The sequence below is a fragment of the Rhodnius prolixus genome, unplaced genomic scaffold (assembly GCF_049639745.1).
Source record: "Rhodnius prolixus isolate KJV_2025 unplaced genomic scaffold, Rpr scaffold_2, whole genome shotgun sequence".
In the NCBI taxonomy this organism is placed as follows: domain Eukaryota; kingdom Metazoa; phylum Arthropoda; class Insecta; order Hemiptera; family Reduviidae; genus Rhodnius; species Rhodnius prolixus.
Genome location: NW_027411592.1, coordinates 37,908,866 through 37,931,245, shown reverse-complemented (window position 1 = coordinate 37,931,245; position 22,380 = coordinate 37,908,866). Strand labels below are relative to the sequence as shown.

Genomic DNA, 22,380 nt, shown 5'->3' with positions numbered 1-22,380 from the left:
AACACATTTGTCGAAATGGTGCCGAAAAACATTAGAGTTGCAATTTCTTTGACTTAATCAAACATTCCGTTATTGTTAATTCAACAAAAATTTAATTGTTCACAGCCACCCAAAAGAAATACTGAATATTTTCAAATTAAATTAACCAGCAATTACTTAACAAAACTGATAAGAGTTGCAAAAAAGTTATTAATTCTTGATTATCAGAAAGTGCATAAAATAAAGCATATAAATAGCGATAATAATAGTAATAATCTATTAATAAACCAATCAATGAAAACCAGAGAGAGATAAAACTGTATTTATCAATCGTAAAAATTGAAATGAATGAATGCTACGCTACACAAATAGGTATATTAATGGACGATTGCAGGATAAGACAAAATTATTCCATTAATAAACACTAAAAAAAAAACATATAAATACCGTTAACTCTTAAACTACATCCTGGTTGTATAATACAGCTTGCATTCATAGCTCAAATATAAAACAGAAGTTAAATGGCCCACAAACATTATTTTCAAGTAGAAACTGGATATTGTGAGTAGCTTTACAGTTACTATACATACGAGTATATGCGAAAAATTATATTCGGTAAATTAGCACTTTCGGTTTGCCAATTATCATCAGATTCAGTCTTGCATTTGATTCTTATTAATATTATACAGGTGGCACTGCAGTACAATAAACATTAATGGCGACTTAGTGGAAAGCCTTACCTTGAATTGCCCTTAATAAAGTATGATGGAAAATGTTTCTAATTACAGATCTAAAACTACGCGCCTTCTATTGGCACCTAGGCGAACTATCAACATTTTTTTGTTTTTGAGTTATAGAGAGATGAACTGGACTGGAATGTGAGGAAATAGGCTCCACCATCTGATCATTTCCCCTGGATTATCGTCAAAAAAAATATCTCAAGATTCAAGGCGAATAACTTGATATCTAAATATCAAAGTGAATGCTTAAAATATTAGTAAGGATGACTAAAATTCATTGTACGGTAACACCATGAATAGGAGGACACGTTGATGAATCGTAGTTTTAAAAGCTTTTGTATTTTTACATTCAAAAATTAATTATTTTCCAAAAAAATATGACTTTTATGTTTTTCCCATTGTTCGGTAACAGATTAAATTCAAGATTTCCAATTAATTGTTAATGTGGCCAAACGCTTTTGTGGGGTAGAATATATTAGTTTGTCGAAAAAAAAATGAACCCTGATGAAAAGCTTTGCTACAAGCAGATATCCTAATTGGATATTTTGCAAATAGAGGCGGCAGTGGATTTTTTTATTTTAATATTAATCACATGTTTTATATTTTGTATAATTAAAGCAAAAAAATAAATAATTACATAGCAACGTGCCAGTATCATCGGAGAAGTGAAATGAAATACATTATTTAAAATTTTGTTGAATGTTTTGTTTTGTTTTTACTTAAATGCACGCGTCTAAATACACTTTTTTATTGTTGAATACTGAATAAGACATAAACCGAGACAGAAACAAAACAAAATACTGCAAGAAACCGCGTTCTAAACCTAAATCAAGAACTGAACGAAACAGCTAAAACAAGAAATCAAATACAAGAACGAAACCAATGTTCTAGAAGAGGGAAGATTCGAGAGAAGGTTATTTTATAACCCCAAGTGATTTTGCCACAAGACACGGTGAGTACATCATATTTTATATGTTTTCATATTTATCAAATGTGATCAAAGAAAAACTAGTTACCCTTTTATTTACGTAAATTACGGATGTCCTGTTATTATTCTGAGTTGCACTTAACATGCGTTTTGAAAATACGTGTTCCTTTTGAGTAGTATTCAAAATACTACCGAATCTTCCTATCTTTATCTCTAACTCTAGGCCAATAATATATCAATTTTTAACAAACCAATTTAATTACCACTAAAGTTTAAATAAAGATGGAGAGAGTATGGAATATTTAATATTTAATTTATTTTTTCTGGTTTTATTTTCTGTGCGTTGAGTTCCTTTATTGTGTTTATTTTTTGTTTTGTATAAATAAGTTATGAGTTTCTATTAATAAAAAAATAATAAATTTAAGGCTCTGCTGTAGACCGATTTTCCATGGAATTTGCAGGGTGACGGCTATACATTTTTTTATTTTAAAAATAATATTTTTTTCCTATTATCTACAATGTATAATATGTGTAATTGAAATATTTAAATAACTAATTACTTAGCAACTAGCCAGTAGCTACAGTGATGTGAAATATAAAAAGTTATTTCAATTTTATAGGAAATTTTTGTTCTTTTTTTTGTTTAATTGCACGCGTCTAAATAGATTATTTCACCATTAGAAAGTGACTAAGTTATAAACTGAGATTGAATGAAAACCAAATACTGCAGGGAACCGCGTACTACCCCTAAATCATGAACGGTACGAAGTAGCTGCTATACCAAAACACGAAAACAAGACATAACATTCAAAAGAAAGCTGTATTATAGCCCACGTGATTTTAATGGATGGCACGGTGAGAACATATTACGGATGTGCCCGTATTGTGTTGAATTGCTTTAAGCTTGAGTTTAGAAAGTTCAGGTTCCTTCTGAGTAGTGTTCAGTAAGCTGGCAAAAAATAAATAAGTCACAATCTTCCTATCTTGATTCCTAACTCGAGGGCAATAAAATACTCAATATCAATATTCCTAATATATTCTTATAATCAATCAATATGCAGACGTTGAAAGTGAAGTTGCCCCCATTCCTATGGGACCCAGAAAAAAAGTATGATGTAGTGTAGAGAGTAGGAAAATGGTTCACCGAAGTGAAACGATTTGCTAAGGGTTTGATTATAAGAAGCGTAAACTTCGAGACAAGAAGCCCTAAAATTGTACCTGCCACTGCGATTTGGCAATAAATAATCTCCTAAATTTCCACAATAATCCCCAGATGCCAGATTCGATCCAAAAAAAGTAGAGCCACAGTTATACGGTTTACTTTTTTTGGGGGGAGGTAGAGAAAGCAATATTCGAACGAAAGTAAATAAAGCGAGGTAAACAAATATCGCTTCTTTCTTATTTTTGATTAAGTGTAACGTAATATTTAAATTACATATTCATAACGGCAGTTCCTCACAGTAATTTTTGATCTCTAAACCCGAGGCAATATATTAATGGAGCAAAACAGTTTTGAATTAATCGTGACGCGTTAAGCCTTCAGGGGGTATATCCATATAGATTATACTTTTTAATATGTAAGCGATGGTTACAGTGTGAGTAAGAAAGAACATTGCTGTAAGTGGTATGAAAGCGTGCGGCATGATATCATGAAGATGAACAAATATTTTATTTTTTTGACTAATTTACTGATAATAGCGCAAATTATTTTTCAATTTAGATATGTTATAAAACCATGCATTATAAACTGCTCCACAAAAAAAGTGGCGCACTTTGAAAAAAGCGTTTATTTTTTGTTTTATCACATTTTGGGGAAAGATTATTAGTTTTAATTATTTTCATAAACTGTCAGGGAACAATTAATCGAAACAAGGCCCAAAGTTTCTTGTAAATAGAGAAGCAATTCCTCGTTTAATCCCCTTCGGTCTTTTTGTGTAAACAACAACGTGAACTTTACCTCAACAGTAAATAAATTTATTGACCTCTACAGTTGCGTTTCGACTTTTTTCAAGCTGAAAGCATTGCAAATTCTCAGAAAATGGTGATCACTTCAGAGCAAGTGGCCCGTATTATTGCAATAGTTGAGGATGGACGGAGACAGTGGTACGCAGCACGAACGTTAGGGTTGCCTGAGACCACCGTCCGTAGAGCCATCCATCGTTACCGGGAGACAGGCCTCTGCACTCGCAGTCAAGGTTCGGGTCGACCAAGAGCCACAGAAGCACTTGATGACCGATTTATTAGAATTCACACTCTGAGAAATCGTACATCAACTCCTTCTGAAACTGCTCAAACACTGCTTACTGTTCGTGGAGTTTCAGTCAGTGCCGAAACTGTACGAAGAAGGCTCGCTGAAATGAATTTACGCCCTAGGAAGCAAGCCACAGGACCATTGCTCACCGTAGACCATCGGAGAGCCCGTCTAGAGTTCGCTAGGGAACACCGCAACTGTCTGAGAACGATTGTAGAAACGTTCCCTTTTCAGACGAGTCCCGTTTCGCTCTCTACGCACCTGATGGGAGGCGACGAGTTTACCGAAGGCCTGGGGGGCGCTACGCTCCGTGCAATATTTCTGGTAGACTACCATTCGGAGGTGGTTCTGTGATGGTGTGGGCTGAGATTTCTATGGGGGCTTAAACTGAGCTCCACGTGTTCAACAGGGCAATCTTGAATACAGATTATTTAAATTTTGCAGCAATATGTGATACCCTATGCACCATTTATTGGGGAAAATTTTATTTTTATGCAAGAAATGCCCGACCACACACTGCCGCCTGTGTTGTTCAATATCTACAGGATACTAGCATTCGTGTTCTGAGATGACCAGCACGCAGTCCGGATTTAAATCCAATTGAGCATCTTTGGGATGAGCTGGGTAGGCGATTAAGTTGGAGAAATAATCCTCCCAGGAGCTTAGAAGAGTTGCGAGGTGCTCTGCTGGAGATATGGGAGGAATTAACACAAGATTTCGTGAGAAATTTAATAAGGAGTATGCCGAGGAGATTGGATGCAGTAATGCGAGCAATACACGTTACTAAAGTTCTTTTTCTCTTTTTTTAATCGGAAGAAATACTTTTTTTTTCAAATTCATTTTTTGCCGAGAAGTACTTTTTTGTTAAATTAAAGGTTTTTATTTCTTTTAGATAATTTTTTTATGTTATTTTAGCCTTCCCGTAACTTTATACTTCTTATATTTGCTAACTAAAATAAAATGTAGAACAAAAAAGTTACAGAGAAAAAAAATAACGCATTTTTAAAGTGCGCCACTTTTTTTGTGGAGCAGTGTAATTATAGTACTTTTTAAATTTTTCTCAGGGAGGGATTCGGAGCTTCTTTTAAAGTTATAGATCCAAAATTACCAATACTGAGACCTTTGCCGCCAATAAGAGTGCGGATTACGCTACTCAAAGCAATTATTTTATTTATAGAATTCTGAGGTGATTGAGTTAGTGTTAGTTTCGTTTTACCGAAAACATGATACTACACACGTAGTGGAGCAACGAATTGTCGTGAAATTTCACATGAAACTGGGTAAAACTGCTACTGAAACTTATCTTTTATTAAAAGAAGTTTATGGCGATGAATGTTAATCAGGTGCGCGAGTTTTTGAGTGGTTCAAACGTTTCCAAGATGGTCGAGAAGACGTCGGAAATGATGACCGCCCGGGTCGCCCTTCTACATCCAAAACGGGTGAAAATATTGATTATTATTAATCAACATTATTACCGTGAGGTGCTTGCTCAACTCCGTGAAAGAGTAAGGAAAAAACGGCCCGCTTTGTGAAAGAACAAGTCATGGGTTCTGCAACAAGACAACGCGCCGGCTCACACTGCATTGTCTGTCAAGACGTTTCTAGCCAAGTACAACATCCCAGTTTTAGGCCATCCCCCTTATTCGTCTGACCTGGCCCCATATGACTTTTTTCTATTCCCTAAAGTCAAATCTGCATTAAAAGGAACACGATTTCCTTCCTTTGAAGCTGTGAAAGAAAAAGAGGCAGGCGTCATGCAGAAGCTCACAGAAGAAGACTTCCAGCACTGTTTCGAACATTGGAAAATTCGCATGGAGCGATGTAGGGATAGGGCAGGGGTGTATATTGAAGGTGGTAATAACTAAATATAAATAAATTTAAAATAAAATGTTTTACAGCAATAGTCTCGTTATTTAATAGCCACACCTCGTATACTATAATTCTAGAACCGACCACCAGTAAGGGATTAAGAACATGAGAGGGCATCCCCAGTAGGCTGTTGGAAACCTTGGTCCAGCAATCAGTGAAGCAGAGTCTAGGGGAGGTATGGCAGAATGATGTTGAATGATTACACTTTTGTTTTTCTTTCTTGGCCTTATGGTTAGCGCTAATTAGCCATCAATCATTGGTTTGTCTTTAAGTGGTGTATAGTTTGCCTGTTAGTATGTATAGTTTTAAAATCATTGTCTGAATAGTTGCGTGAAAGCGTATTGTATTTTAATTTTATTTGTCCTTTCGTTGATGAATAAGTCTGGGCAAGTCAAATCCAGTGTTTAAGTTGGCCGGATGTGGGAAGTTTGTCTGTAATATTGCCCTCCATAGCTGATCCCTACCGTTCTTGTTCTTGCTGCAGGCCAAGATAATGTGATTGGTTTGGCTGTTGATTTTTTTATCGCAGGAGCACATAGGGTCTATTTGTATACCAATAAGTGCCGAATGGTGAGGTGAATAGTTATGGTTGAATCTCACCAATACAATAAATTCCTCTGTTTTCTGAAAATGTAAACCATGGTTTCACATACGCATTTCTTTCAAGAACTTTTTTTTTTTTTCTTTAATCATTTATTTAGTCAATCAACGCATTTTGCATTATAAGCAACAATGATAACAATAAATAACAGAATAACAGAGTGGAGAAGTTACCCAGTGGTAACACTCCAAAAACAATTTACTTTCTACTGACTCTCTTCATCAGAGAGGAGATCGCGAGGCCAATGTCTTTTAAGACGTCTGGAAGTGTTGTCTGGAAATGTTCTTGAAGATAGATGTTGTACCAGCGGATTGTGATGTGTTTGAATGTTAAGATGGAATTTTCTGTATCGTGTTTTTGCAACTTGTGTGACGGAAGGAATGTTCAAGTCTGTGTGAATGGTTTGATTGGTGACGTAGAAAGGAGCGTTTACTATAGAGCGAAGAATTTTAGACTGCAAGGACTGGATCCTTTGCAGATTTGAGCGTTTGGTTGAACCCCACAGTTCGATGCCATAAGCCCAGACTGGCTTTAGTATACTTACATATATAAGTCTTTTGTTGTCCAGAGTGAGTTTTGATCTGTTGTCGAGTAGTCTTTTCAGTTGTCGGAAGCGTCTGTTGAGTTCTGTTCTCTTAAGTCGAGTATGAGGGTTCCATGTGAGTCTTCTGTCAAGGTAAAGCCCAAGGTAGCGGACTACGTTGACAGCTGGTAAAGGAATAAGATTGTAAAAGACAGGAGGAAGAGTGATGCGTCGAAGAGTGAAGGTAATATTTTGAGATTTAGTTTCGTTCAGTTTGATAGCCCATTTTTTGAACCAATTTTCTAAGGAGGTGAGGTGAGACTGAAGGTTTCTATGAGCTATTATTGAGTCTTTGTCAGTAGATAAGATGGCAGTATCGTCGGCATAGGTGAGAAGAGTAGTTTGAGGATGAGTAGGTACGTCTGAGGAGTAGATTGTGTACAGAATGGGGCCTAGTATGCTGCCTTGCGGAACTCCAGCGTCAGCATGGCTGAATGGAGAAAGAATAGTTCCTACCTTCACTCTAAAGTGTCTGTCAGTCAAGTACGATTTCAAAATGAGGAAATAGGTGGCTGGAAGGATGGTCTTGAGCTTCCAGAGAAGTCCAGTGTGCCACACCCGATCGAAAGCCTGCTTCACATCAAGGAATTCAAGAACTTAACTTTAAAATTCATTTTTAAAATTTTATTTTCCACTGTTCGTATCAGATTCATTGAAATAAACCCTCAAGGAAAATCAAGGCATAAATGTTAGGTATAAATAAAATGGAGTAAAAAAAAGAAAAATATAGAAATATATCTTATCAACTACGATAAATGTGATAAAGATAAATTCTAAAAGAATTTTGAAGTAAGAAATTAACAAAAATATCAATATACATATCAAATAAATGTTGAAAAAATGAATTTGCTAAATTAAGACAAATGTAATTTGTGGAATACATGAATGCATGAAAAGATAACGAATGAGAATTTCTTGATAACAGAGTAACTTAATGGACCTATTCACCTAGATCCACTCACCGTAAGGTCATTCTGATTGAACTAATAATTTCTTCTTTTTTAAAAAAAATAATAATTGCGCAGTTAAATTCCATCGGACGATACCGTTAGCAGTAGTTGATGTAATAAATAACCTCATGAATATTAGCTTATAGAATCTAATTTAACTTCTTAAATTACACCTTGTGTAATTTAAATAAATTAATTGACCCTCAATATTATCTTCATTATTTGAAAGCTTTAATATATGAAATTGATTGCTTTACTTAAAATATTGGTACAACCAAATTTTACAGATGTGTCGGTGTGAGAACATTGACCAGAGGCCGGCAGTGCATGGAAAATGGCGGAACTCAATAAATAAAAAAAATTGCTTTGAGAAATCCGCAGTAATTGCCGGCAAAGATTTTTCTGCTAGAGAGTTTGGCTTTTTGGTAACGAATCAATATACGAGGTCTGTAAATTATAAGTAATGAGACTGATTTTTTTAAATTTTTTTATTCAAAAAGAATTACAATTCTATATTGTCACCTTCAAAATAACTTTCTTCTGAAGCCACACAGCGCTGGAGACGTTTCTTCCACTCCTCATAGCACTGCTCGAACTCCGATGCTGGAATAGCCTTCAGCTGATCGGTTAAAGCCGTTTAAATGTTTTCGACTGTCCCAAAATGAGTTCCCTTGAGGTTTGATCCCATTTTCTGGAATGTGTCATTACTGGTGACAAGTCTTGGGTGTTTGAGTACGACCCAGAAACCAAGCGCCAGAGCATGGAGTGGCACACATCAACCTCACCAAGGCCCAAAAAAGCAAGTATGGTGAAATGCATGCTGATTAGTTTTTTCAATATCCACGGAATCGTCCACAAAGAGTTTCTACCTCAAGGTCAAACGGTCAATCAACACTTTTGCCGAGAGGTTCTTGAAAAACTTCGGAAAAGGGTCATTCTCGTGTGAGACCAAACATCAAGAATAAGTGGCACCATGATAATGCTCCTTGTCACACAGCAATTTCAATAAACGAGTTTTTGGCCAGTAATAACATTCCTGTGGCTCCACAGCCTCCTTATTCGCCTGACTTGAGTCCTTGTGACTTTTTTCTCTTCCCGAAGTTAAAAAATCACCTCAAGGGAGCTCATTTTGGGACAGTCAAAAACATTTAAACGGCTGTAACCGACCAGCTGAAGGCTATTCCAGTAACGGAGTTCGAGCACTGCTATGAGGAGTGGAAGAAACGTCTCCAGCGCTGTGTGGCTTCAGAAGGAAGTTATTTTGAAGGTAACAATATAGAATTGTATTTCTTTTTGAATAAAAAATTTTAAAAAAATTAGTCTCATTACTTAATTTACAGACCTCGTACAATCTTGAAGCCTCATACTGACTACTAATAATTTTATACCAATATGAGTTTTTCTGGGCATATTCAGCTAAATACAAATCGGTTATGTCGGTGTATAATTAATTATTAGCAGGGTTGTTAGCTATCAACTTAACCGCTGTTAAATTTGAAAGATATTTTCAATTTCCTATTTTATCTCACTGATTGAATAGAATCCAAAATCTCACAATCGCGAAATATCTTTAAGAGGAGTAAATGAAAGTAAAAAACAGATGCAAAATCACAAAAATAAAATGGAACAAGAAAAGCTGAACATTAGTCACAAATTTTAGTGACTTAAAACAAAACATTTCTTCCTTTTTATGTTTTCAGCGAGAAAAGAAAAGAAGTTACAAGTTAACTTAGATAAAGAAAAGTGAAGATTGTAAACTTCTCTCCTCGAGTAATGAATACATAGGTGTCTGCTAGCTGTAAGAAGTGAAATTTAAGATGTTCAGGAGTTCAGGAAAAATATGTTCTCATATCAGTAGGAAGCATCACAATAACCTTCTTTTATGTTAAATCAATAACAACTAGCTCCGTCATCTACCTCCTTTCCTGATACATTTTGCACTTATATTAAGATTTATTCGTAATCTTTTTCATACGCGCATAATTAATTAATTGATTATGTATTATGATCTCCGAACTGTTTATAGTATTGCAATTTATATTATTATCCCTTACTATCAATTCGATTATTTCGAACTTAAAATCTCACTTCATAAAATATAATAATGTTTTTTCATCCACTTCTGCTCCCTTCATCACACTTTCAGCCACCCTTAAACTGTAACAAAAGAAAAATATACACTTCTCTCAACTCTATTTTTAGAAAAACCTCGCTAAATGATTTAAGCTTGGACATAACACTAAGTATTCTACATTTATGTTAAACGATGCTATAACTTCAAGGACGCTTAATTTTTCAGTCTGTGAAAGTTATACGAAAGTTATGTGTAATTTTTTTGGTTACATCTCAAAGCCGGTTGCCTTGGAAAAATCGATTTCTCTATCTGTAATTCAATCAGTGATATTGTTGTTATTCAATTATAGGAATCATCATTGTATTTCACTAATCGTTAAAGTATTTTAATTTACCTGGCAGCTTGGCAAGTCTGTGGTTAGGGCACTCCCCTAGCCTGTCATCAGCCACTGTAACATACCAAACATATGATAATTAACGTAAAGTTCAGTTTAATTCTAGTAGTAGGAGCTATTTCTCTAAAACTAAAAAGTAAATTAATAAATAGTTGAATGTACGTTCGATAATATCCGCAATGTTCGAGAATATCCCTGGATTTTATTATTTATCATGACGCACTTATTTTTTTTAAATTTCTCTCCGTTTTCCGATTTTCGTCATCAGAAATTGATTCATCAGTTTGGTGTAGAGAATTTGACTTCCACCTTTAACTTTACTACCTCACGCTCAATAACGCAGCTATTTTTGGGGGCTATGCTGTAGGCAAGGTGATTCTCCCAAAGATAAACGGTAAAATTTCTTCCAAATTGGAAGTTGCTTACTTATTCAATTTTTATTTCAGACATAAAAGGGATTCAAAATTATAAAAACAGAAACTCAAAACTTTTCACTAACGGAAGTGGACAGTAAAAATATTATATCTATTTGATGACAAAACAGAAATCTAAGTTTTCGGGCTTTTGGTTTAGGAAAAGTTTCATTAATTTAAAATAAGTATATTAAAATATCTGATACATTTTTCTTTTCTACAGCTAAAATCTACTAATACAAACTCGAAAAAAAAATAGCTGTAGATAAATAAAAAAAACGAAAACAGTAAAAAAAGCTATATCCGATTGACTAACTAACTTTGGGAAGTGGAAAAACAAAGAATTGAAATGGTTTTATAGTCAAAGTGGACACACAACGTTAGATAACCCTCAATGCGCGCCAGCCTTTCTGAAGAATTAAAAAAAAAAATTAATACATTTAAGCTTTTTCTAAAACGATTATAAGTAGCTGAGCCTTTTAGCCATTAAGGATATTGACCGGTAATTACCGTTGGGTCCTTTAAAAGAATAGATATAAACTCAGTTTCCTAAGATAATATTGCCTGTTACCATATGAGTCATCATCAACCGTTCCATGTCCTGAAACGGTTATTTAAGAGGAGAACTTGACTAAAGAATCCCCTTCCTCTGTGAACTAGCGAACCCCCTTCCCCAGTATTAAAAGAAGTTTCAACGAATAAAAAAATAAAAAATAAAAATCGCTACTGAAACTTCAAAAATTGGCCAAGTTGTATTGGTTGGCTGAAACCAAGAACTACTGCTTTTCTTTATATCCAATTCAGAATATTGATTTCAATCTTCTCCACTTCCTAAAAAAACAGCAGAGGCATCTGAAACGTCGAACTTTAAAGCAAATTAGTACTTCTAGGCGCAATACGATGAAAATATCGATTATTAATCGATAATTAATCAACATTACTACCGACCCGATTAGTGGAAGAACAAGTCATGGCTTCTCCATCAAGACAACGCGCCAGCTCACACTGCATTGTCTGTCAAGACGTTTCTAGCCAAGTACAACATCCCAGTTTTAGGCCACCCGCCTTAGTCGCCTGACCTGGCCCCATGTGACTTTTATCTGTTCCCCTAAGTCAAATCTGCATTAAATGGAACACGATTTCAGTGCGTTGAAGCTGTGAAAGAAAAAACGGCACGCGTCATGCAGGTGCTCACTGAAAAAGGCTTCCAGCACTGTTTCAAACGTTGGTAATTTCGCATGGAGCGTTGTAGGGTTAGGGGGAGGGGTGTATATTGAAGGTGATAATAACTAATTATGTATAAATTTAAAATAAAATGTTTTACAGCAATAGTCTCGTTATTTAATAGCCACACCTCGTACAACCATTACGATTTGTAACAATGGATAAACATACAAAAAATATTTATCAATTGAGACATTTAATCTGTAAAATAGCATTTGCGGTTGATTCATTTGAAAAGTGACTCGTTAATTGAATTCCAATACAGAAAATGAGACCGAGAATTGTTGTACCCAATTGGCACTTTAGAGGAATGTTTAACCCCACCAGTAACTGTAACTTCCGTAAAGTAACTGGATCGATTTGGGCCAAAACCTTACTGTTACTGTCTCCCTGGTAATCGTGGAAATATAAAATCTTTAATAATTCCAAGTGTGCTAGTGACTACAAGATAGAAATGCGGTTAACATCGTTTAGCGTGTAGTTGCTGTTTCTGCCAGCGAACCTGGTTGTATCTAGTTATACACTTAAGATATATACCTATATAAGCTCAAGAGAGTAGTATGTAACAATTAACGTTTGCTTCAGGTGCAGAGCAGGCGGTGAAACTGTTGCTGTTGGTATGAGTGCGCCAGTCTGCAAAGCAGTGCTAGCTGAGAGCAGTGTATTTGTAGCGGGCGTGGCACCCCTTCTGGATCGATGTTCAGGCACATGGACAAGTCTAGGGGTTACGAAGGGAATGTGGCTTTCTGCTACATCCACAAGTTTATTCTATTTCCTTGCTAAAATACACTCATTTTCATACAAAATGGCCACAGCGCTGCCAACCTTCCTATTTACTAAGTTGGCCTACCCAAGTGGACATCAGATTTGCTATAATATTGATAGTATAACTGATAAAACTTAATTAAGGTAAGACAGTAAACTGCATTCTAATATTATTGCACAATTTACCGAGCTTAGGCTAATTCATATTATTGCTAATTCGATACTAATGTGTTAGCAATAATACATTTGTAGGGGTGAGTGTTGGTCTAGTGGTCAAGAGCGTGGCTTTGTATTTGAAAGATCGCCAGATCGAATCCAGCGTATGACTACTTTTTATTTGTTAGAAAAAATCATTTATTGTAAAGTCTGTGGTTCTGACCCCGTCAACGATACATAATTGGTAGTTAATTGGACGTAAAACCCCGCCTGAAACACTAGACGATTACTTTACTTACTTCACTAGTATCATTTTAACTGAAGTATTTGAACGCTAAGTGATCTGTGATCTCAGCTGAGCCTCTAACATCTTTCTGATGGTGGTGGAGAAAAAAGGAATGTCTGTAACCTCAATTCCGCACTCGACATGTAGATCTAAAAACTTTTATTTGAAATATTTTCCGCGCTAAATGCATTTAGGGGGTAACCATCTTAATTGTCATTTAAGTGAATGTCCGGACTCCATTGCCCTTTATTTAAAATTTAAGAGAATCGTTGAGAGCGTAAATGCCATTTTTATAGAGTAAACGTGGCTTTTTTTTACTCCAAACAGTTACATAGAAATTTATTTTCGTAAATTACGGTAAATGTCGTGTGAGTGTACGGATTAGATTTCTATTGTAGTTCGGACTAGCCACTTCTTCAGGGATTTTGGCGTCCCTGCGGGAATCCCAGCCTAACAACACTTACATTCGAACATTTACACTTACACCTTCTTCACTTAAGGACCGAAGATGCTGTTTACACTGTAAGGCAGATTGTGGAGTAGTGCCCATAACGGATATCTAGCTCATACTACTACGTGTACACGCGGACTACACTCACACAGTACACTACACTAACATTCACTCACTAAATATAATATAATATATAATATATTTGTATATAATGTTTTTATTTAACTTCTATTGTTCAGAAAATAATATTCAAAATTTTTTTATAGACTGTTTGGGGAAGCCCCAGAATAATCATCAGATAGTAAAAGGTTAAGAACTGATTTATAGTAACAGATAACGATTGTAATTAAAGAAAACTGTTATCTAAATATTACTGAATTGAATAAATATTTATTTTGCGACTTATTTATAGATCCAAAGAGTCTATTTGCAGCATGCTGAACTTATAATGGGGTACTAAATGATGGCGCAATATGTCTTAAGGGGTTTAGTGAACTAAAGGTAGTCATGATGATGGAGTGCGCCTTTGGAACAATACAGCCACCACCAGAGTTACTGCTGCAGTGTATCTATCGCTAAGCCTTCACTAGCTAATAGTCTATAAAACTAGACAAGTGTCTTTTACCATCGTCTTAATCATAATGAATTACCTCATACATAATGTTTGTTTGAAATAGTATTTAAGGAATGTGAAATGTGTGTATTGGTTACTTGTTTTGATGCATCCTTTTCTTCTTTAATGTTTTGAACTCTTGCTTTGTTTGGTGAAGGTCAATGATTGTTCTATATTTGGAATTCTTTTTTCTCAAGCTCAGAATACTAATAGTTCTGAATAATAGACTAAATTGGGAACTTACTAGCCGTATACAAACAATTCTTAAGCAATGATTGTTAAATTTTGATAAGCTCAGGGACCAATAACGTGAAAGTATCAAAATAATTTCCTAAAGTTACAACCGTGATCAGTGTTAAAAAGATTTTTGTTTCTTGTTTTTGAACTCTTCGCTTTTAACAGCTAGTCCCCCGTAGGGGGAAGTGGACTAGCCACTTCTTCAGGGATTTTGGCGTCCCTGCGGGTATCCCAGCCTAACAACACTTACATTCGAACATTTACACTTACATGTAACACTTAGGAACCGAAGATGCTGCCTACACCGTAAGGCAGATTAAGGAGTAGTGCCCTTAACGGATATCTAGCTCATACTAACTACGTGTACACACAGACAAAACTCACCAGTACACTACACTAACATTCACTCATTCTCATACTAAGGCATACCCAATACACACCGTAGGGTTACCTTTCCTAGCAGTTAGGCATTGGCAAATATGGATTTGTAAATAAATAAGTATAATTATAAACGGCGGGCGATCAGATTTTGCCACTCGGTCTGCGTGGGAAACATGCAATCGTCTTGCGGGTGTCGTCGGGGGTCTGACCCCTTGTAGGGCTATCTTGCGTTTTACTTCTTCTCCAAATCCCCGTAAGCCTCTCCCTTCTTTTTTCTCAAAGAAATCCTTTTCCTCAGTTACCTTCCTTATCAGGCAGCTCATTAAACATTTATAAATATAAAGATTTTGATAAAAAAATTTCATTAAAAGTACTAACACGAATACATTGTTTAACGTTCCATAAAATTGTACCAAAGTTTGAGTAATATAGTACCTGGTATAAAGCGAAATATATTAAGAAACGGAACTATACAAATAAAGACGAAGTCTAAAGAAGAAACTATAGTGGTTGAAAAATTAACTTATTTAGGAGATTATAAAATTGGTGTCGAACTCCACCGACATTTCAATACCAGCAAGGGTATAGTATCTTGGTACCCGCTTATAAATAGTGATGAAACCACTAACCTGGATGCCTTATAATCCCAAAACGTAATTAATGTCCAATGATTGAATTCCAGGACTCTCTAAACCGTCACTAGCTCTTATCCTCACTTTTAATGTTCATAACCTCCCAGAAAGAGTTAACTTTGGGTTTAATTCATTGCGAGTTCGTCCCTTATCCCGATATAGTACAGGCCTTGGAGACCCTTGGCTTCCTCGACAACTTTCTTCCAAACCTCTCTGTCTTGTGCCTTGACTCGCTATCTCCTAATATCCAATCTACGGATATCCTCCTCTACATCCTCCAACCATCTCATTCTCGGCCTGCCCCTCAATCTTCTACCACCTGGGTGACCATCCATTACTTTCTTTGGCATTCTCTCTTTTCCCATTCTTTCTACATGTCCAATCCACCTCAGTCTACTGGTTTTTGCCATTCCCACTATATCTGGTTCGCGGTACAGCTCCCTCAGTTCTGAGTTGGATCTCATTTTCCATCCGTCACCACTTCTCAAGGGACCATATACTTTTCTTACCCAGGTACTTAATCTTTTCTCCTGCTCTTTCGTTAAAACCCAGGTTTCTGCTGCACAGGTCACTACAGGTCTTATTACGGTTTTGTAAATGATATAGTATATAGAGATGCATTAATTGTTGGAGGATTGGCCATTACTCTTCGCGATGGGCGTTTACCAATCTGTAAAATTTGTCCTGAAATTCTGCACGACTGTGAATGCATCTCACCTCCAATTGCCAGGAACTTCATCCTTCTCTTTCAACATACTGTAGTGTATACAAAAAAGCGTTCAAAATATTATTGATGACTATATGAAGCGTATAAAATTGATGACTATCCAGAATTCATCATTCAGGTAGGCGTCTCGACAAATCTCACCTCCTCCTACAACCCAGCAAACTTACCCTGAAACTGTGGTACCCACAATAGCAGCCCCACCTGTACTAGCTTCATCTTCTATCCCTTTAACCAATTGATGGAATGTAAAACAAAAGTGATCCTATTTGACAGTAATGAGGTATCAAATTGGTTCGATACAAGACGAAAGTAACCCTAATCATTCACTCAAAAGTACCAAATTAGAACAAAGATGGTTATTTTTTTTAGAAAATTTGTCCATGATTAATCATAATGAGTACTGAAGTTGGTGCAACGCAAAATTTGTAAGTAAAAAGTGGTACTAATAACTATAATGAGGTGAAAAATACAATGAAGATTTAATTTAAATGAGAAAAGTTTAATTTGGTAAAGTATGGATTATCATAATGATTAGTGGATTACCACGCGGAGATCCTGGGTTCAAATCCAGCTGCCTGCGCTTAGATTTTCTATTTATAGGAATCCTCTTACAGCTCACTTTTCGGTTTTGTATATCGTTGTCTGTAACGAGAGTACATTTTCCGAAAGCTGGCAGTGCTGCTAAAAAAAAAATTGGTGTCAATAACCTCAGATGTTGACGCATTTTAAAATAAAACTAAGTTAAATTTAATTAAAATAAAGTTGGGAAAATTCTATTGAATGTTAAAGACACGATGATTATTGGGGTAAAGACAATAGACAAACATTTAGTCAGAAAATATTCATGTTATCCATGCCCATGTTATCTGTTCGAGAACGCTGGTTGGTAAAAACAAAGTGAGAAATAATTTCCTAATTCTCAAGTAACTCCTAAGATTAAGAAGGGTAACCCACAAATTTAAAAGAATCAGAATATGGTTCTACAGTGTAATGATAGTAATAATAACAACCATTACCATGGGGACTGAATTAAAAATATTCCTTTTAATTTTTTTTTAAGAGCATCTGGTCAATAAATGGACTATGGTTCTATAGTTTATAAGACCAGTAAGTCTAATGAATTAATAGACAAGGGGTGTTTACAATAAGGGGCTGTCAATTAACTGCTTAGGGGTTATAAAGTCAACCCCTATGGATGCATTAATAATTGATGCCGGCGAAGAGCAGTTAGACGGCCATTACTAAAAAACAGATTCCTATTTAAGCAGTTCTGTCCACATATCTATCAAAAAATAATTTAATAGATTCAAGGGTGACCACAAGCAATGATTTTCGGATGAGGGTACCGACAAAAATATACATATTAAAACTGTCCAGTAGGACAGTTGTATAAGGGTTGATCGCCAAAAAGTGCATGAAAAAGCGTAATGTTGAAAAACACCCAACTTTGACAAATTTTTTCTCTTTTTCTATAAATGATAAAATTCCCAAATTTTCTTTACAATATGGTGCGAATCCACCTTTATAACTGTATTTTTTTTGTAACAACGCAGATCTAATAGTTTTCGAGAAAAAAGTTAGCAAAAACTGGAAAAAAAACGGCATTTTTAGAAAATGTTCTTGGTCTTCTTGTTACCTCTTTTGTACGTAAACAACGTAGCGCCTAAAAGCGCGAACCAATTTTCATGAATATGAACTATATGAAGAGTATTTTCATAAAATATGGAATTTCCTTAAATATAACTAATAAAGAAATGGTTTATTACAAGACTGTCTCGATCAAGACCGCGAAACCGCAAAACAAAATCTAATATCTCTAAAAACTAAAAAATATATTCAGTAAATTGGGCTGTTGGTTCAACTAACCTTCTGTAAATTAAATAAAAAAGGTAATGAGATAGTAAAAATTACATTACACTATCACTAATACTGGAAAAAACACGGTTTTTATAGAAAAACAATTCAAACGAAAGATGTAAACCTTAGTGTGCGCATGAGCAATCAAATTTTAAAGATAGTCCGTAATAGCCAATTGAAGAATTTATAGCAAATATAGAACATTAAATTTAGAGTAAATCATGGGAGTCAATTTTAAAAGAATCTAAAAAACTGAAACTTTGATTCAGTAAAGAGGTTCTTTCGGTAAGAAAATTTCACTAAAACTTTGTCTGTTGGCACCCAAACGGAATCTCCAATTTCAAGTTTTTCGGTTTTAAGTCACGGTGGACACGTTTTCAGACTTTGAGGACTTCAGAACGGATACTTCCGTCAAAACCTCAAAACCGAAAATTTGCACGATTACAACATCCCTCTTGCTAGAGTAAGAGAATTTTTGTTTGCAGTAGAATTGTTCTAAATAATTTAGTTACAAATTAATTTTAGCCATTATATTTAATCTTAAACAGAAACTCTAGAGATAATATTTTTAAAGTGGAACATGAAAAATATCTAAAATTAAATTCCTCTTTAATGTTTACTAAAGTAGATTGGAATTTTTGCAGAAATTTCTGACTTTGTTGAGTGGTATGTTGCAATAAACATTAACTCTTTTCCAATATTACTTAGAAATTCCGCAAAATTACTTCTTGAATGAAAACATTTACATTCATTGCGTACATTTCCTAACTTCCTACATTTCCCAATTCTCAAAATGAACTTTTTTATGATTAAAGTGAAAATTGAAATGATTCTACAGATAAATGACTTAATAGCTGGGAACAGATGACAATACAGTCTACTGCAGGTATCAGCTGACTATTTTTAAGTTCAGTATAACCTACATGCGACCTAGATATCCAAATTCAGGTTCTAGAATTAGTAACGCCAATATAACCAGTCTAAATCACTGCTAGGCTACCTTGATAGCAAACTGACTGGTTCAAGTAATCATTTTCTCCTTATAAAGACTGGCATTTAAAATATTGATTGTTTTTTCCTAATAAAGACATACAATAATAAACTTGCATAAATTAAAATAGTTTTTAATTATGCAAACTTGTAAAAATTTGTAACTTAATAACATTGCTACCTAATGATAAATCCACTAAAAAATGAACTATTATATAAATTCTTCATCAAAAAATTATAAAGATCATCTTTGTAATACAATTATGTAACATAGAACTGGGAAGGGTAGACATTAGGGTAATGGTGTTCAGTCTTTTTTTCAGAGCGCTTCGATCGCAGACAATGGTACATTTGTTCGGAGATTGAGCTATAAGAGATTTCTATAAAAAGATACAGCCAACCCCAAGTTCGAACCCAAGACCACAGCATCCTGAATTCAGTTGCACTATCACTGAGTATAAAGCCTACACTTCAAAGATAAGTTTAATTTCGAAACAAATAATTTTTTTATAAAATACTTGATTATAAAATAACTGTCTTTAAAATATGTTTCTTAACACAGGAGCGATATTAATTACAAATTCCTCTCTTAAATCAACTTAATGCCCGGCTTTCTTAAAGTGGAGCCGTGGGAATAGGATCAGAGAGCCAAGTGGGCCAATTTTGTGAAGTAGAACTGGTACGGTGGGATGAACCAAAAGAATCAAGTATACGCACGACCTTACAGCGCCATCCAGTCTCAGAGCTAGTTGCTATTTGTAAACCTAAAAATTCAATATTTCTTCTTCTTGAAACTTAAGTATTGCAGATTATATTTGCGAGAAGAGAAGTACATATACTTGGCCTCTATCTCTACACAGTATACACATCAGAGATACCTGTACAATCCTCTACACTACTCTGTACATATGCAGATGACACAGCCATATCAGCTACAAGTACACATCCTTCGTCAGCTTCATACAAGTTACAGACACACTTACATAAAATAGAATCCTGGGTAAAGAAGTGGCGGATTTAAATGAACCCACAGAAATGCCACGTTTACTCTCCGGCGGGGCTCCTGTCCACCTGTCCTCTTCAACAGCAGTCCTTTTCCTTGTACAGATCTCGGTGCGCTACCTTGGGCTCTACATAGACAAACGACTCACGTGGAACCCACATACTAGACTTAAAAGATAAGCAATGACGAAACGTGCGAAACTGTTTTACAGACTTCTTGGACGACGTTCCAAATTACCCATTGAACTCAAACGCTTAATATACAACACTATTCTCAGACCTACGTGGACTTATGGAATAGAGCTGTGGAGTTCAGCCAAACCTACAAACTTACGGACTGTACAAACATTTCAGTCAAAACTACTCCGACAGATAGCTGTGACGCTTCTTTCTATGTAACTAACCTCACTCTTCAAGACGACCTCAACATCCCATTCATACGCCAAGACGAAATATCAAAAGTTCCATACTGCTCTCTCCACTTGCTCCAATCCTCTAGTACAGTCTCTCGCCTCCCCTGACATCCCTAACAATCCTCCTTGCCGACTGGATAGTCAATAGTCCTGCGACTTCCTAGAGGTCTGAAGACCTAAACATCATTATTCTCCTCTCTCCTCCTCACATACTCCTCTCTCATATAGAGTGTGCTACCGCTGGGTAGTTTCTCTTCTCCTGACTTCTACGCATTCAATTTATTCTATATATTCCTATTTATATTTATACAGATGTAAATTACTGAATAAATTAAAAAATAAAATAAAAATTTTTGCGAGGATTCCATCAATACGAGGGTCGTTTGAAAAGTCCGTGCAAAAATAAAAACTACTTAATTTTTTGGGGTAAACCTTTTTTATTTTTCAAAATAGTCTCCTTTTAGGCTTATACACTTCGTCCAACGCTGCTCTAGTTTGTTGATCCCTTCCGAATAATAGGATTTGTCCAAGTCTGAAAAATAGCCATTCGTTTCTGCAATCACCTCCTCGTTTGAATACAATCTTTTTCCCGCCAGCCATTTCTTCATATTGGGGAACAAATAGTAGTCCGAGGGAGCCAAGTCTGGAGAATAGGGGGGATGTGAAACGAGTTGGAACCCTATTTCCATTAATTTTGCGACCACAACTGCTGAGGTGTGAGCTGGTGCGTTGTTGTGATGGAAAAGGACTTTTTTGTGGGCCAATCGTGGGCGTTTTTCTTGCAGCTCGGTTTTCAAACGGTCCAATAACGATGAATAATAAGCACCTGTAATAGTTTTACCCTTTTCCAGATAGTCGATGAGGATTATTCCTTGCGAATCCCAAAAGACAGTCGCCATAATCTTTCTGGCCGAAGGAACGGTCTTCGCATTTTTTGGCGCAGATTTGGTCTCAGGAGTGTAGTGATGTATCCATGTTTCATCCACAGTGACGAAACGACGCTTAAAGTCCTGCGGATTCTTCTGGAACAGCTGCAAACCGTCCTTGCAACACTTCACACGATTTCGTTTTTGGTCAAGCGTGAGCAATCGCGGCACCCATCTTGCGGATAGCTGTGTCATGTCCAAATGTTGATGCAAAATATTATGTACCCGTTCATTCGAGATGCCCACAGCACTAGCAATCTCACGCACCTTCACTCTTCTGTCATCCATTACCATATCATGGATTTTATCAATGATTTCTGGAGTAGTAACCTCAACAGGGCGTCCAGAACGTTCAGCGTCACTTGTTCCCATATGGCCACTCCGAAAATTTTGAAACCACTTATAAACTGTTCTAATCGAAGGTGCAGAGTCACCATAATGTTTATCAAGCTTCTCTTTAGTCTCCTCAGGCGTTTTGCCTTTCATAAAGTAGTGTTTAATCAACAACGAAATTCTTTTTCGTCCATTTTTTGAAAATCACTCGACTTCCTCGATTCAAACGAATGCCAAACACAAAGAAATAGACCGATCTGGCTGAAACTTGGTGTGTGTTCTTCCAAGAGATGCTACTAACTAAACGTAACCTCGATACTCGCCAGTAGTGCTATCTCTCTGACTTTGCACGGACTTTTCAAACGACCCTCGTAAATCAACTGCAATTTTTTAGTCAAATTTATTGCCTTCTCCAGAGCTCAGATTGCACAATACACTCCTACATTATTAGATTACTATAATGTTTGCTTGAATAATTATCTATATAAATAAAAATATAAATGTTCGTTAGCTCAAAATCTTAAATCTCCCAAAGTTTTTCACCGATTGCTTTGACAACGTTGCATTCGAAAACAGGGTGTTTTTAGCGCCATCTGTTGGACTTA

At 35.8% G+C, this 22,380-nt stretch overlaps 1 protein-coding gene and 1 long non-coding RNA gene across 4 annotated transcripts in view; one reads left to right on the top strand and one right to left on the bottom strand.

Moving 5' to 3' along the window:
• tty (tweety) overlaps window positions 1-22,380 on the bottom strand; it is a 219,184-nt gene that overhangs the window by 146,326 nt on the left and 50,478 nt on the right. For 2 of the 3 annotated variants that reach the window (XM_074119138.1, XM_074119140.1), the window contains exon 2: window positions 10,370-10,423. The exons of the other annotated variant lie outside the window; for it this stretch is intronic. The gene's annotated coding sequence lies outside the window, so the exon portion shown is untranslated. The remainder of the gene's footprint in view (window positions 1-10,369; window positions 10,424-22,380) is intronic. 3 annotated transcript variants of the gene reach the window in all.
• LOC141449590 (uncharacterized) lies at window positions 1,383-14,303 on the top strand. The gene is made up of 3 exons (XR_012455603.1): window positions 1,383-1,671; window positions 12,592-12,915; window positions 13,931-14,303. It is a non-coding gene; the product is annotated as an uncharacterized lncRNA (long non-coding RNA).